Source organism: Scyliorhinus torazame, chromosome 18, assembly GCF_047496885.1.
Source record: "Scyliorhinus torazame isolate Kashiwa2021f chromosome 18, sScyTor2.1, whole genome shotgun sequence".
NCBI classification, from domain to species: domain Eukaryota; kingdom Metazoa; phylum Chordata; class Chondrichthyes; order Carcharhiniformes; family Scyliorhinidae; genus Scyliorhinus; species Scyliorhinus torazame.
The window spans coordinates 14,804,957-14,819,189 of NC_092724.1; the positions used below are offsets into that span (position 1 = coordinate 14,804,957).

At 44.4% G+C, this 14,233-nt stretch overlaps 1 protein-coding gene across 5 annotated transcripts in view; it reads left to right on the top strand.

The window, feature by feature from the left end:
- The window catches only part of LOC140394963 (small glutamine-rich tetratricopeptide repeat-containing protein alpha-like), a 61,797-nt gene extending 56,707 nt beyond the window's left edge, over positions 1 to 5,090 (top strand). For all 5 annotated transcript variants that reach the window (XM_072482201.1, XM_072482204.1, XM_072482205.1 and 2 more), the window contains one exon: positions 103 to 5,090. The gene's annotated coding sequence lies outside the window, so the exon portion shown is untranslated. The remainder of the gene's footprint in view (positions 1 to 102) is intronic.
- The last annotated feature ends 9,143 nt before the right edge of the window (positions 5,091 to 14,233 follow it).

Consider the following 14,233-nt stretch of genomic DNA (forward strand, 5'->3'; position numbering starts at 1 on the left):
TTTTTTAATAATCAATAAGGTGGCCTGTTTGTTACTGGAAACTTGAAATTCTTCAAATAAGATTTTATGTGTGAATTAATTTTTGGATGTTAATCTTTACAGGAGATGTGCGTCAGTCCAACCCTTGAGGGTTTGAGGTCGTTTGTTCTTCACTTTGGCCATCAGGAACTTGAAGTAATGATTTGTACTGTCACTTGCATGTTCAGGCGGATCCTTAAAGCGGAGAGCTGACAACTTGTAAATACGGAATTTAAAAAAAACAACTGGGTTTCAAGCTTGCAAAAACCACTAATTGACCTTTTTGTGGAATTTATGTATTGAGCTTTCTGTGATTCTAAGTTTTTTGTTCACGGAGGAACATCTAGCTGCTCGATAGCTTCTCCAGAAAGTCTGTGATCGTGTACGATTCTACTGTTCTTCTTAAAAACAACAGAAGCTATCAGCAATGGCTCCATATCTCGCCTTCTCAATACTGACATTTCCCATAAGAATTTTTTTTTTTGTCTGAAACATTTTTTTGCCCGCATTTCGTCTGGAGGAGAATGGAACAGCAGAAGCCATATGTATAAATACAAACTAATTCAGCTTACAGTGTGACCAACATCACTTGTGTTTTTCATCCATGTAGGCTTTTTAACATCGCAGAAGATGTTATGAAAATAATAGCAGAAGAATGTGTGCGTAGTGTCTTTAAACGTAACTGTTTGAAAACGAGAAACGGTGAACATGAATCTTAAATTGGCCCCGGGAGTGAAATGGTGCAACTTTTCTCAGTGGCAGTTGTTTGAGAAGTTATTAATGTTACCAGCTCCACTTAACTGAGGTCAACTTCCAGTTTGTAGCTGATGTATTTTAGGGAGTGCTTTTGCAGGGTGGACTCCAGAAGCAGCGTGCATGCGTGCGGGGCAGGGAAAAGCATCCAAATATTACTCAAAATCGAATTGACTACTTATGATTGGTGAAGCGTGCTAGTATGGTAGTATCAGCCACATTGTTTGGGACAGCAGCGACTGTTTCCAACACGACCGAAACCTCGCATTTTCTGAGGATTGAGCATGTAATATGCATTGTTCCAGCTATAGGAATAAAAGGCCTTCATTAGCAGCCAGTGTTTGTAGCCAATAATTGCTCATGAAAGGGGAGGACAAATAGAATGGGAAAATTTCTACTTCAATCATCAAGACATTGAGCTTAAATTTCCGTAGTCATTTGGTAGGACAGAATTTGAGTATTGTTGAAAAAAGAGACATGCTGTCAAAGCTTTTCATCTTACACTCATCAGGACAGAATCACAAGAATACCACATCTTAAAGAGACAACACTTTATACTGCATGAGAAGGGGGTGCTGATTGGTTGGCAAGTGGATTCTGGTAGAAGCATTACCATGGAGAATGTACCAAGGAACAGTTAACTGCCAAGCTTTTAGGGGCAGCACAGCGGTGCAGTGGGTAGCACTGCTGCCTCACGGCGCCAAGGGCCCGGGTTTGATCCCAGCCCTGGGTCACTGTCCGCATGCAATTTGCACATTTACTTGTCTGCTTGAGTCTCACCCCCACAACCCAAAAAAGATGTGCATGTAGATGGATTGGCCACGCTAAATTGTCCCTTAATTGGAGAAAAAAAAGAATTGGGTACTCGAAATTTATTTAAAGAAAACTGCTAAGCTTTAGTTTAAGTTCACACCAGGCAAGTTGACTTTAGTCAAGGCATTGCCATGGGAAATGGACCAGGGAACGGTTAGGCCCAGGTTTTTGTTTGAGTGAACAGGGTCCAATGTATGAACATGTTCTTTCTGTCTACAAAGGAACAGGCTCTATGTGTGAATATATGTAACTTCTGGCATGCATAAGTCAGCGTCGTTGCAAGTCCAACTGATGATCTGAAGTTGTTAGTGTAATTCTTAGCTTAAATAGGATTATTTAGTAAGTGTTGTCCAATCTCGGAATCACATCTAATGTTGGACACTGTTCAGAAGTTTTGTGAACTCGGGCTGATTGACTACAGCCAGTAGTTTGCCTCTTGCGAACAACTGAAGTGACGTGCTGTTTGTTACAATCCAGCGGTCATACCTGGCATCACACTGGCACTGAAATTCATGTGCCACATTTGTGTGGTCGGCAAAATGCTCTTACCACTTGTGTTGCTACTGCACAGCAGCATCTTGAAATAGACAGCATCACTCTGTTGCCCAGGTCTACCTCGTATTACCCTGGGACAGGTGGGTATCTCCAACATTGGACAAGACAAAGCTTTGACAGCATATGAAATCTACTTTTAATATGCATACGGTATTCATGGAAGTGTTTTGGTGTCCTTTTTGTGCACATGTATTTAGCCTGTGCCTCATAGCCAAGACCGCTTGTTCGCACTTTTGATGGAAAAATAAATGATGCAAACCCAAAATGTCAATAAAAGTCCCTGTAAATAAATTTGATTATCCAGTCAATAGTTAACTAGTGGCTCCAATTAATTCATTCTAAACTTATTGGATCTCAGAATGCAATCAGTAATATCTTGGTTTAAAAAGGGAGCCTGGACTGCCCTGTTATAACAATTGAATTTGACTTATTAGTCAGTCACCATACCTCCTGGTTTTGCGAGTAAGATCTGTTCTAAGGTCCCAAATATTTGTCATCTTAGGAGTCTCGGAAGGGCCATGAGTAAAGTCCATGGTCTCATTTGTTTACATCTCCATAGGTTTTAAATACTAACCGATCCTGATGTTCTGGCCTAGGATTTATCTAGCAAAGGAACACAGTGCTACAAACAGCCCTTTCAAACTATCTGGCTCTGAACATGTAAACAGGACAGACCAGCAAAGAAAAAATAAAATGTGGTTAAGATAGAGTTTCCTGGGGGTTCTGAGTAACATCTTCTTGGTCCACAATACTTTAATATCCTAAGAATTGATATGTTGTAAATGTTTGTTATTTTTCTCGTTTAACCAAAACGCTTATTCTTGGCAACTGAATCCACATAAAGTGCAACTTCTCAAGTTACTTGCTAACATTTAGTGTAATTAGCAGTTAAGTGCAACCACCCAAAGTGAATATTTAAGCAGACTTTCAACCCATTAATGGTAGATAGTTTTCCATTTGTAGATATACAAGTTAATAATTTATCGTAAATATACTGCTACCCCAGAGTAACCTGCCTTTATAGATTTGTATTATTTTTAAAGAAAAATGTTGGGTGGAGTGGTGCAATGTTTGTTTCATCCATGCAAGGGTCCAAAATATAACATATCAGACTATTGTTCATGAGTCAGAACCTTGTTACGTAAAACAGTGAAGTCCTAACAAATGACAAACACCTGATATTTTATATTTTGGACTCATTATGTAAAATGGTGGGAGGTCGATTAGCTGAGTTGGCTGGACGGCTGGTTTGTGATGTGGAGCGATGCCAACAGTGCGGGTTCAATTCTCATACCGGCTGAGGTTACCATGAAGGCCCCACCTTCTCAACCTTGTCCCTTGCCTGAGGTGTGGCAACCCTCGGGTTAAATCACCACCAATCTGCTCCCTCTTTCAAAGGGGGGTGCAGCCTATGGTCCTCTGGGACTATGGTGACTTTAATGTCATGTGAAACGGTAACGAGTATAATTTTGTACTGCAGTTCAGTTTGTTGTGGCATTTGTGTTTAGAAAACTGTTCCATTTTGTTCGGGATGTGGCTTTGAATTCTGGCGCCTTTCGCGCGTTTTCCCCTCCAATTTTCTTACCTTTTCCAAAACTGCAATGCAATAAAACGGAGCTAACGGATCCACAAACACCGGGTTGCCCACGAACATCCAACTCCGATTGTCATTCTCCAGATCACAATCCTACTTTGCTTGGAACCGATATGTAATCTTTTCAGTGAGGCTCATCAGATCCTGAGCAAGAATCCTGGCTGCTATTGCTTCCTTTCCTTTGTACTAAGGCTAATGAAGGTATTGGAATTCAAATGTGAGTAAGTGACACTTCAGTTGTTCAGTGCTCGGGCCCCATCTGGGTATGCTGTCCAGTTTTCGGCACTGAGTCTCGAGATGGATATGTGGTCCTTAGAAGAGGTATCGTATCGATTCACCACAATAATTACATTGGGTTACTATAGACTATTGTATAGCACGTATAGAAAAAGATTAGTCAGCCCAATTCAATTATAAGACCAATTGGCACAATTTGTCTTGTATTCCGGTAATGTTAGACAATTGAAGGGTGATTTAATCAGGTACTTAAAATGATTTAGAGATTTGATAGTTTAGAAACAAATAATTTCCTTCAGTGGAGGAGTCCAGAATAAGAGAGCATTATCATAAAATTAGAGATAAAATATTTAGGAGTGAAATCGGGAAGCATTTGTTCCCACACCAAAAATTCATAGAAATCTGGAATTCCCTTTCATCCCTCCAAAAAGATTTATGGATGCTGGATTAATTAATATTTTCAAGATGACGCCTTTATTTTTGTTAAATATTTCGAAATTTGGCACGCAGGCAGATAAATTATGGGGAAGTATGGATGAGCCATGATCTAATTAAATGGAGGAACAGCTCGAGGGCTGTATGGCTTACTCCAGTTCCTATACTGTAAGTGCCACAACTGCAGCCCCGAGTCGAGATCAACTAAATAAGTCTTTACTGGCCTGTATGGCTTTGCATCACTTTGGAGAGCTCATCTATCCAACGTCCAATGGGCTGGCTGCTCTAATGGCTTTTAGTGGTTACCACAAAATAATCAGTCAAGGGTGAGTCCCGTGGTATTGAAATACAATGCAGCCTGTTACAACAATTGATAAATCACACACTCAACCTGCAGCAGCTCAATCAGCCACTTGAGGGAGAAGTCAACGCTTAAGGGATGGGCCTTTCATCAGAAACTCCATCCACCACAACTGCCATTTAAAGATTTTCAAATCAATAAGCAGAAGACTCCTTTTACTGTGGTTGATGAATTTGTTTAAAAATAAATAAATACTGAAATGTTCTACTTTGAGCCGTGAAGTTTGTGCTAAATCAGTGTTTTTAATCAAAGGAGGAATAGCTGTGTCAGTGTGTTAAACTGCAAATTTTGATGCCTGCATTAAAATGCAAACTTGTGAAGAAACATCTGTTCTTGTGTTTTAAAAAAAATTGTACAGATAGGAATTTAAACATTGGAAAAGCTCGTTATCAGCTGACTAGTATCTGACTAGTATCTGGGCCCATTGGTCTTATCTATAGCTCTAATGTGTGGGTACTGTATGTCTGAAAACGGAATCTGGGGTCAGTAGGAACGTTTGACTATTGTGCAATATCTCTCAGCAAAAAATTAAAAATGCTGGAATGATGCAGCACGCCAGGCAACATGTGTGGAGAAATAAACAAGGTTAGGTGGATTGGCCATGGTCAATATGCAGGGATAGGACCTAGGTAGAGTGCTCATTCGCTGGTTGGTGCAGTCCTATGAGCCTGTACTAAGGTCAGTTACATATTGTGGAATAGATCAATACACAATATCAAGCAGCTATATAAACATGGAATGCACCAATACATCAAGTCTGATACAAGGCATGCATTACAGTCAATCATTTGAGACAAAGGCTAAATCAATACATAACAGTCAGTTGTATACAGATGCAAAGGGAACATGTTGGCACAGTGGTTAGCACTGCTGCCTCGCAGCACCAGGGAACCTGGGTTTGATTCTCGCCTTGGGTGATATGTGGAGCTTGTACGTTCTCCCCGTGTCTGCGTGGTTCCCTCGCACGGTCCAAAGATGTGCAGGTTAAATGGATTGGCCATGCTAAATTGCACCTTAGTGTCCGAAGATGTGCAGGTTAGATGGGGTTACGGGGGAGTGGGCCTGGGCCTGAGTAGGGTGCTGTTCAGAGGGTCAGAACAGACACGATGGGCCGAATGACCTCCACGGTAGGGATTACTGCATTTAAGTGACAAAGGGGAAAATGAATGAAATTTAATTTTAATTTTCAACTCTTTCTTTTCTTTTTTTTTTTAAATATGTTTTATTGAAATTTTTTTCCCAAACAACAATTTTTCCCCTCTTACAAAGCAAACTTTCAACTCTTTTTCAACACAATTATTGTATATGGGGTTATGATAATATACTGGCTATGTTACTCGATTACTACCTGTATTGATGACCAGAAACATGAATACAAATCCCATCAGAGCAGCTAGAGAATAAAAAGCTAGAATCAATAATGTTTATGATACAAAAGCTCTCGAATTGTCGTTAAAAACCCAACTAATTAGCTAATGTCCTTGAGGGAAAAAAATCTGTTGTCCCTACCTGGACTGGCACTTTTGTGACTCCAGACCCACGCCATCATGTTCAGCACAGTAGCATAGTGGTTGGCACAATTGCTTCACAGCTCCAGGGTCCCAGGTTCTATTCCCGGCTTGGGTCACTGTCGGTGCGGAGTCTGCACGTTCTCCCCGTGTGTGCGTGGGTTTTCTCTGGGTGTTCCGGTTTCCTCCCACAGTCCAAAGATGTGCAGGTTAGGTGGATTGGCCTGCTAAATTGCCTAGTGTCCAAAATTACCCTTGGTGTTGGGTGGGGTTATTGGGTTATGGGGATAGAGTGGGGGTGTGGGCTTGGGTAGGGTGCTCCGGTAGGATAAACCGCAGGGGCTGGTTTAGCACAGTGGGCTAAATCACTGGCTTTTAAAGCAGACCAAGTCAGGCCAGCAGCACGGTTCAATTCCCGTACCAGCCTCCCTGAACAGGCGCCGGAATGTGGCGACTAGGGGATTTTCACAGTAACTTCATTTGAAGCCTACTTGTGACAGTAAGCGATTTTCATTTCATTTCTTTCCAAGAGCCGGTGCAGACTCGATGGGTCGAATGGCCTCCTGCACTGTAAATTCTATGATATTCCAGAATTTAGATTAGTAACACATTCTCAATGGGTAAGCAAGTGTGGACAATGAATTCTGGCTTTAAACTAGGAGGAAGGTACGTGACCAAGAGGTTGAGTATCTACTTATAAATCCTTCCAACATACATCAACAGCAAGCGGTAAGAGTGGCAGAGATTCCTGGTCAGTCTGTGATGGAAAGAAATTGGAGCCTCTCCCATCAGTATTCAGCGTTCCAGGCTACAACATGAATAAAAGTGTGTATGTTGCCACATCAACTCGGACTCCTTAAGGGGGGCTGGTTGGTCAGTTAGATGAAGAGCCGATGTGGGTCAGATTGGTGTCAACTGCATTTGGCTTGATACCCGTTCCAGCTGGGCTGGGTTTGAGACCTGTCTACTTGCCCTGCACATGATGAAGATTGCAGGAAAAAAAAGAAAATAGGGGATGAACACAGCAGGTCCGGCAACATTTGTAGAGAGAAACAATCAGTGTTTTGAGTTCATATAAAACTCATTTACAGAACTGAAGATTGCAGCAGTGTGTCAGGCCTGTGTGCAGAGAACTCAATAAAACCACCGTCGGAAAGGCAGAGATCTCTGAGGGCAGTATGCTGGAGTAGGCGACAGGGAGGAACAAAGCAGCAAGAAATTTGATGATGAGGATGAGAACTTTAAACCACCATTCATGACTTGTCCAAACTTGTCTTTCTGTGTGGGTGCAAGACCTTGTTATTTTTACTCAGCCAAGCAGTTTTGCTGGATACTCTGGCAGTTAACACTCTTTCTAACCACAGGGTGATGCTATTGCTTGACTTCATAATGATTGGACTGATACATTTTCAAGTGCAGGCAGCTTTCAATTGTGACCTTTCTCCTCCATCTTAAATCCCTGTATTGCCTCAATGCTAATCTCCTCACCCCACCATCACCAAAGCAAGCCATCTATCTTTTGTTATCAGTTGACACATCTTGTTGCAATCTCTCCCAGCTACACTTTAACATCGAACACATTCTCCCTCCCTTTAGTTCTGACAAAGAGCCAAAAGGACTTGAGACATTAACTCTGGGCGCGATGGTCCCAAAAAGGAACAAAGTCCCCTAGCGAGCGTGTTTAGCCACGTGCTTCCCGGCGCTCGCAGTGCCGAGAAACATATGGCTATTCACGGCGCCTGAACACGGAATGCACCCCCCCCCCCCCCCGGTTTGAACAGTGGGGAGCTCTGTTCGCTGGAACAAGCCAGTGTAGCGAGAGACAATCTCCAAGGCCCCCAAAACAATCCCCAGCCCAAACGCACTATGGGTGTGTGTGTGCCCCCCCCCCCCCCCACACACACACACACACACATCCCCTCCAAAACCCACGCCGGGTAACCCCGGCCCGATCAAGCGTGCAAAAAAATTGCCAGCTTGGCACTTTGGCAGTACCACCCTGGTAGTGCCCATGCCAGCTGACAATGCCAACGTGAGTTGCTTTACGGGTGTAGCGTGGCTGTTGAATTGTGCCCACTTTCTCTCTCCTTAACGGGCGCCGCCAGACCTGACTGAGTTTTTCCAACATCCTCTGTTCTTGTCACAATTCATCCTTTCGTTGTGCTCCTGCTACACTGTGATTTAATTTTTTTGTAGTTTCACGTTCCACTCTGGATTTGTGCACACCCAGAAAGAAATAAACAGTGAAACGTGGAAATGAAAATGGAACTCCACGTTTAGATCAGCACCGCCATTTCCGAGTTTTACTACTTTTCCCTTCTGGGCAGAATCTAAGTTGATGGTAAGGGACGGTGTTGTGTCCTATGGGTGAGCCATTAAACAAAGGTGTGTGGGTTGCCTCCCAGCCTCCTTCATATAACCCTCACAACATATCTTTTGTTCCTTACTTTCTTCACATACATATTCAGCTGCTTCTTAAATTCTTACCTACCATGTGGGCATGGGCGGTACAGTAGCACAGTGGTTAGCACAGCTGCTTCACAGCGCCAGGGTCCCAGGTTCGACCCCTGGTTTGGGTCACTGTCTGCACGTTCTCCCCGTGTCTGAGTGGGTTTCCTCCAGGTGGTCCAGTTTCCTCCCACAGTCCAAAGATCTGCGGGTTAGGTGGATTGGCCATGCTAAATTGCCCTTAGTGTCCAAGAAGGTTGGGTGGGGTTACTGGGGATAGGGTATGGGCTTGGGTAGAATGCTCTTTTCTAAGGACCAGTGCAGACTCAATGTGACAAATGGCCTCCTTCTGCATGTAAATTCTACTGATAGCAGGTTCCACATTCTAAACTACTTACTAAATGAAACTACTTTCTCTATGTCTAATCTATAAAACACCTTCATAATCTTAAAGACTTCTATCAGTTTACCCATCAGCCTGCTGGTTTGAGTGAAGAGTGTCAACCATTGGATATTAATTGAATTGAGATTCAACCTGCACCCAACTGGATTGCATCCAGAAATAGGAAAGCTCAAGGGGATGGGATTACGTGTAGTGTCTTGAGATGGATAAAATGCTGGTTAGCAGGCAGCAAGCAAAAGGTTGGAATAAATGGGTCTTTTTCTGATTGACAGGCAGTGACTAGTGGGGTACCGCAGGGATCTGTGCTAGGACTCCAACTGTTCACAATATATATTAATGATTTGGACGAGGAAGTAAATGTATTCTCTGCAAATTTACAGATAAATACAAAATTGGGTGGGAGGGTGAGCTGTGAGGAGGATGCAGAGAAGCTTCAGCTGGATTTGGACAGGCTGAGTGAGTGGGCATATGCATGGCAGATGCAGTGTAATGTAAATGTGAGATTATCTGCTTTGGTAGCAAAAATAGGCAGATTATTATTTGAATGGGTGTAAATTGAGAGGTGGATACACAGCGAGATCTTGTCCTCGTGCATCAGTCACTGAAAGTAAGGGTGCAGGTACAGCAGGCAATGGCCTTCGTAGCGAGAAAATTTGAGTATCGGAATAGAGATGTTTTACTGCAATTGTACAGGACATTGGTGAGGCCACACCTGGCGTATTGTGCGCAGTTTTGGTGTCCTTATCTGAGGAAGGATGTTCTTGCTATGGAGGGAGTGCAGCGAAGGTTTACCAGGCTGATTCCTGGGATGGCGGGACTGTCATATGAGGAGAGACTAAATCGGTTAGGATTATATTCATTGGAGTTTAGAAGTGTGAGAGGGGTCTCATAGAAACTTACAAAATTTTGACAGGATGAGACAGGGTAGTTTCAGAAAGAATGTTCCTGACGGTGGGGGAGTCCAGAACTAGGGGTCATAGTATAAGGATAAAGGGTAACCTGTGGTGAGGAGAAATGTCTTCACGCAGAGAGTGGTGAATCTGTCGAATTTGCTACCACAGAAAGCAGTTGAGGCCAAAACAGTGTGTAATTTCAAGAAGGGCAGCACGGTGGCACAGTGGTTAGCACTGCTGCCACACGCCTCCAGGGCCTGGGTTCAATTCCAGCCTTGGGTGACTGTGTGGAGTTTGCACTTTCTCCCCGTGTCTGCGTGGATTTCCTCCGGGTGTTCCGGTTTCCTCCCACAGTCCAAAGATGTGCAGGTTAGGTGGATTGGCCATGCTAAATTGCCTCTTAGTGTCCAAAAGGTTAGGTGGGGTTACAGGGATTGGGTGGAGCCGTGGGCTTAAGTAGGCAGACTCGGTGGGCCGAATGGCCTCCTTCTGCACTGTAAATTCTATGAAATAGATATCGCTCTTGGGGCTAAAGGGATCAAGGGATATAGGGGGAAGACAGGATGAGGGTATTGAACTTGATGATCAACCGTGATCGTAATGCATGGTGGAGCAAGCTCGAGAGGCTGAATCGCCTCCTTCTATTTTATACATTTAATAAATCCATCCTGGAACAACATGGGGGCATAGTGGTTAGCACTGCTGTCTCACAGTGCCGAGGACCTGGGGTTGATCCTGGACCCGGGTCATTGTCCGTGTGGAGTTTGCACATTCTCACCGTGTCTGCGTGGATCTCACCCCCACAACCCAAAGATACGCAGGGCAGGTAGATTGGCCACGCTAAATTGCCCCTTAATTGGGAAAAAAAAGAATTGGGTACTCTAAATTTATAAAACAAAAACCCATCCTTTTTAAAATAATTTGAGTACCCAATTATTTTTTCTCCAATTAGGGCAATTAGCGTGGCCAATCCACCCAACCTGTACATCTTTGGGTTGTGGGGGTGAGACCCATGCCAATATGCAAACTCTACACAGTCAGTAACCCAGAGCCAGGATCGAACCCGGGTTCTCAGTGCTGTAGGCAGCTGTGCTAACCACTGTGCCGCCCTTAATAAATCCCTCCTTGACCATTGCAGTGAATCTTTTTTAAAGAAAGGTTTAAAGAAATGGCTGTCATCTCAGGTTTAAGATTAATTAAAATATAGATGAGTGATCTATTAGGTTAATAGAATCGAGTTTAATGTTGAATAGAAAATAAATGGGGTAATCAAAGTATAATATTTGAACAGATGGGTCTTTTACACGGAATTCCAGCAATATGCAGCAGATCCTTCAATGTCTACGAAAAAAACTGGGCCAGCATTTTCTCAGCCTTTCCTCAGTTGGCACTCTTGCCTCTGATTCAGGTCGTAGTTTCGAGTACCACCTGAGATCTGAGTGCATATGATCTTGGCTCGTATTTTAGTGAGGACGTGGAGAATGCTACACTGTCGGAGGTGCCATCTTTCATTTGAGATGTTGAACCAAGATCCTGTGTGCTTAATTTGCTCACGATTGCACAATGTTTGGTACCATGTGCGACTCCTGAGATACATCAGCAGTCTGTGTCCATATGTACTGAAAGAGAAAATGCTGGAAAATCTCAGCAGGTCTGGCAGCATCTGCAGGGAGAGAAAAGAGCTAACATTTCGAGTCCAATGACGATTTGTCAAAGCTCGATTCGAAATGGCCTAACAAGTCACTCAGTTGTATTCGACCGCTATAAACAAAAAGGAAAGAAACCTGTCACCGCCCGGTATCGATCTCAGCACCGGAAACAACAGCAAACGCAGCCCTGTCGACCCTAGAGGGAGAATTCAGAATGTCCAATTCGCCTAACAGCACATCTTCCGGGACCTGTGGGAGGAAACCGGAGCACCCGGAGGAAACCCACGCAGAGACGGGGAGAATGGGGGAGAATGTGCAGACTCTCCATAGACAGTGACCCAAGCCGGGAATCGAACCCGGGTCCCTGACGCTGTGAAGCAACAGTGCTAACAAATCTGAGCTGCACTGGTTTTTGTATAAGCGTAATTGTAAGCTATTTTCTTGTGCGATGTTAAAGATATTTTAATACCGTGTTAGTAATAAAATTTGTTTTAATATACCATATGGTCCGGGATCATAATAAAGGCCTGTTGCATACACATCCAGGACCCTTTCGGATGCCGAGTGGAGGTATTTTAAAATTGGGGAAGAGGGCTTGGCGGTCATGTTTGGTGTAAAAATGTTCCACCGATATTTCTATGGTAGGCATTTCATAATGTAACTGATCGCAAGCCATTGTGACTTTTTAGAGAGAATAATGCCATTCCCCTTATCGTCTACGGCCAGATATAGCCTTAGGCCCTGTTACTGACAGCTAATGAATATCTTTTAAAGCACTGCCCTGGAACTCGGATCGGTAATGCCGATACATTAAGTTGCCTCTCGCTGCCCACAAGCCCGGCTCCTTTACCAGCATTGGAAGAGGTCACAATGACCCTAAATTCTTTGCAGACTTTGCTGATGTCCATAAGGCAAATTAAGGCTTGGACTCAAAAAGATCCAACTCTGTCTGAACTAATGTACGGGATCCTGGGTGGTGGATTCCGAGGACAACCCTCAGAAGAAATTAAACCCTGTCTGACTAATAAAGATGAGCTCAGAGTTGAGGACGGTATCATTCTCTGGGGTCCTGAGTAGTTGTCCCTCACCCAGGGTGGTGTCCAATACTTATGGAACTACATAATGATCACCCTGGAGTATCGAAAATGAAAATGCTCGCCAGGATCTACGTCTGGTGGCCCGGCCTCAACTCAGATCACAAACTTGATGCGATGGTGTGATCGATGCCTGGAGAATCAAAACTTCCCTCCTTCAGCCTCTCTACACATGGGAGTGGCCTGATCAGCCATGGGTGCGACTGCACGGGGATTTTGCCGGACCTTTTATGGGTTCCCCGTTTTTGATCCTGGTAGATGCACACTCCAAACAGTTAGGGATACACATGAGCTCCACTATCTCCCACCCTGCAATCGTTATATTCCGACAGTTTCTGCATGCACGGAATACCAGAATCCTGGTTTCCAATGACGGCATTGCCTTCACCAGTACTGAGTTCCAAACCTTCATGGTATCCAATGGCATCAGAACAGCATCTTATCACCCGTCATCAAATGGACTGGTAGAACGTGCGGTGCAGACTTTTGAAACTGACATGAAGAAACAACCTGTGGCATACATAGCGACCAAATTGGCACGGTTTTTATTCGACTATGGGAGGGCGGCTTCGTACATGACTAAGCCAACTGTTCCCAAACCTGGCTGGGAGGGCGGAGTCTCAACAACAGAACTGGAAAAGAAATTACGACTCTGCAAGAACAGAAAGAACTTTCGAAACAGGCGATTGGGTTTACGTGAGGAACTTTGGAGATGGCCCCAGCATGGTCCCTGAGATCATAATGAGGAAAACGGGACCAGTGTCGTACAAAGTGAAGGTGCAGGGTAAGGTCGTAAAGAAACACCTCAACCACTTCATGACCAGGAAGTTCGCCCTGAGCAAGCCTCGCTACCAGCCATGGAGGTGGCCGGCGGCAGTACCGGGCAACATCTCGAAGCCGACCCAGCGCCCGTCCCTCGGGATAACAGGGACACGGATCCTGAGGTGGAAGCTGGTGCCATGATCAAAGAAGACCCCAAAGAGGAATTTGCATCAATAAGTCTTCAGCGCTCCCTCCGGAAACGAATCCTAAATTTGGTTCACACCACCAAATCCGATCCCACCCTCGACTGACCTTAGACCAATCGCCAAGCAGCAGAAGAGGCTTTCTCGCAGCGGGGGTACTAGGGGAGAAATGAACTTTGGGGGGGGGTGTTCTGGTGGCCATGAAGAATATGAGCAACCATCAATAGATAATCAGTAGATCTCCCTTGGGCTTTGTGGGGGGGGGGCGGCATGGGAGCACAGTGGTTAGCACTGTTGCTTCACAATGCCAGGGTCCCAGGTTTGATTCCCGGCTTGGGTTACTGTCTATGTAGAGTCTACACATTCTCCCCGTCTCTGCGTGGGTTTCCTCTGGGTGCTCCGGTTTCCTCCCACAAGTCCCGGAAGATGCGCTGTTAGGTAATTTGGACATTCTGAATTCTCATTCTGTGTACCCGAACAGGCACTAGAACGTGGCGACTCGGGGCT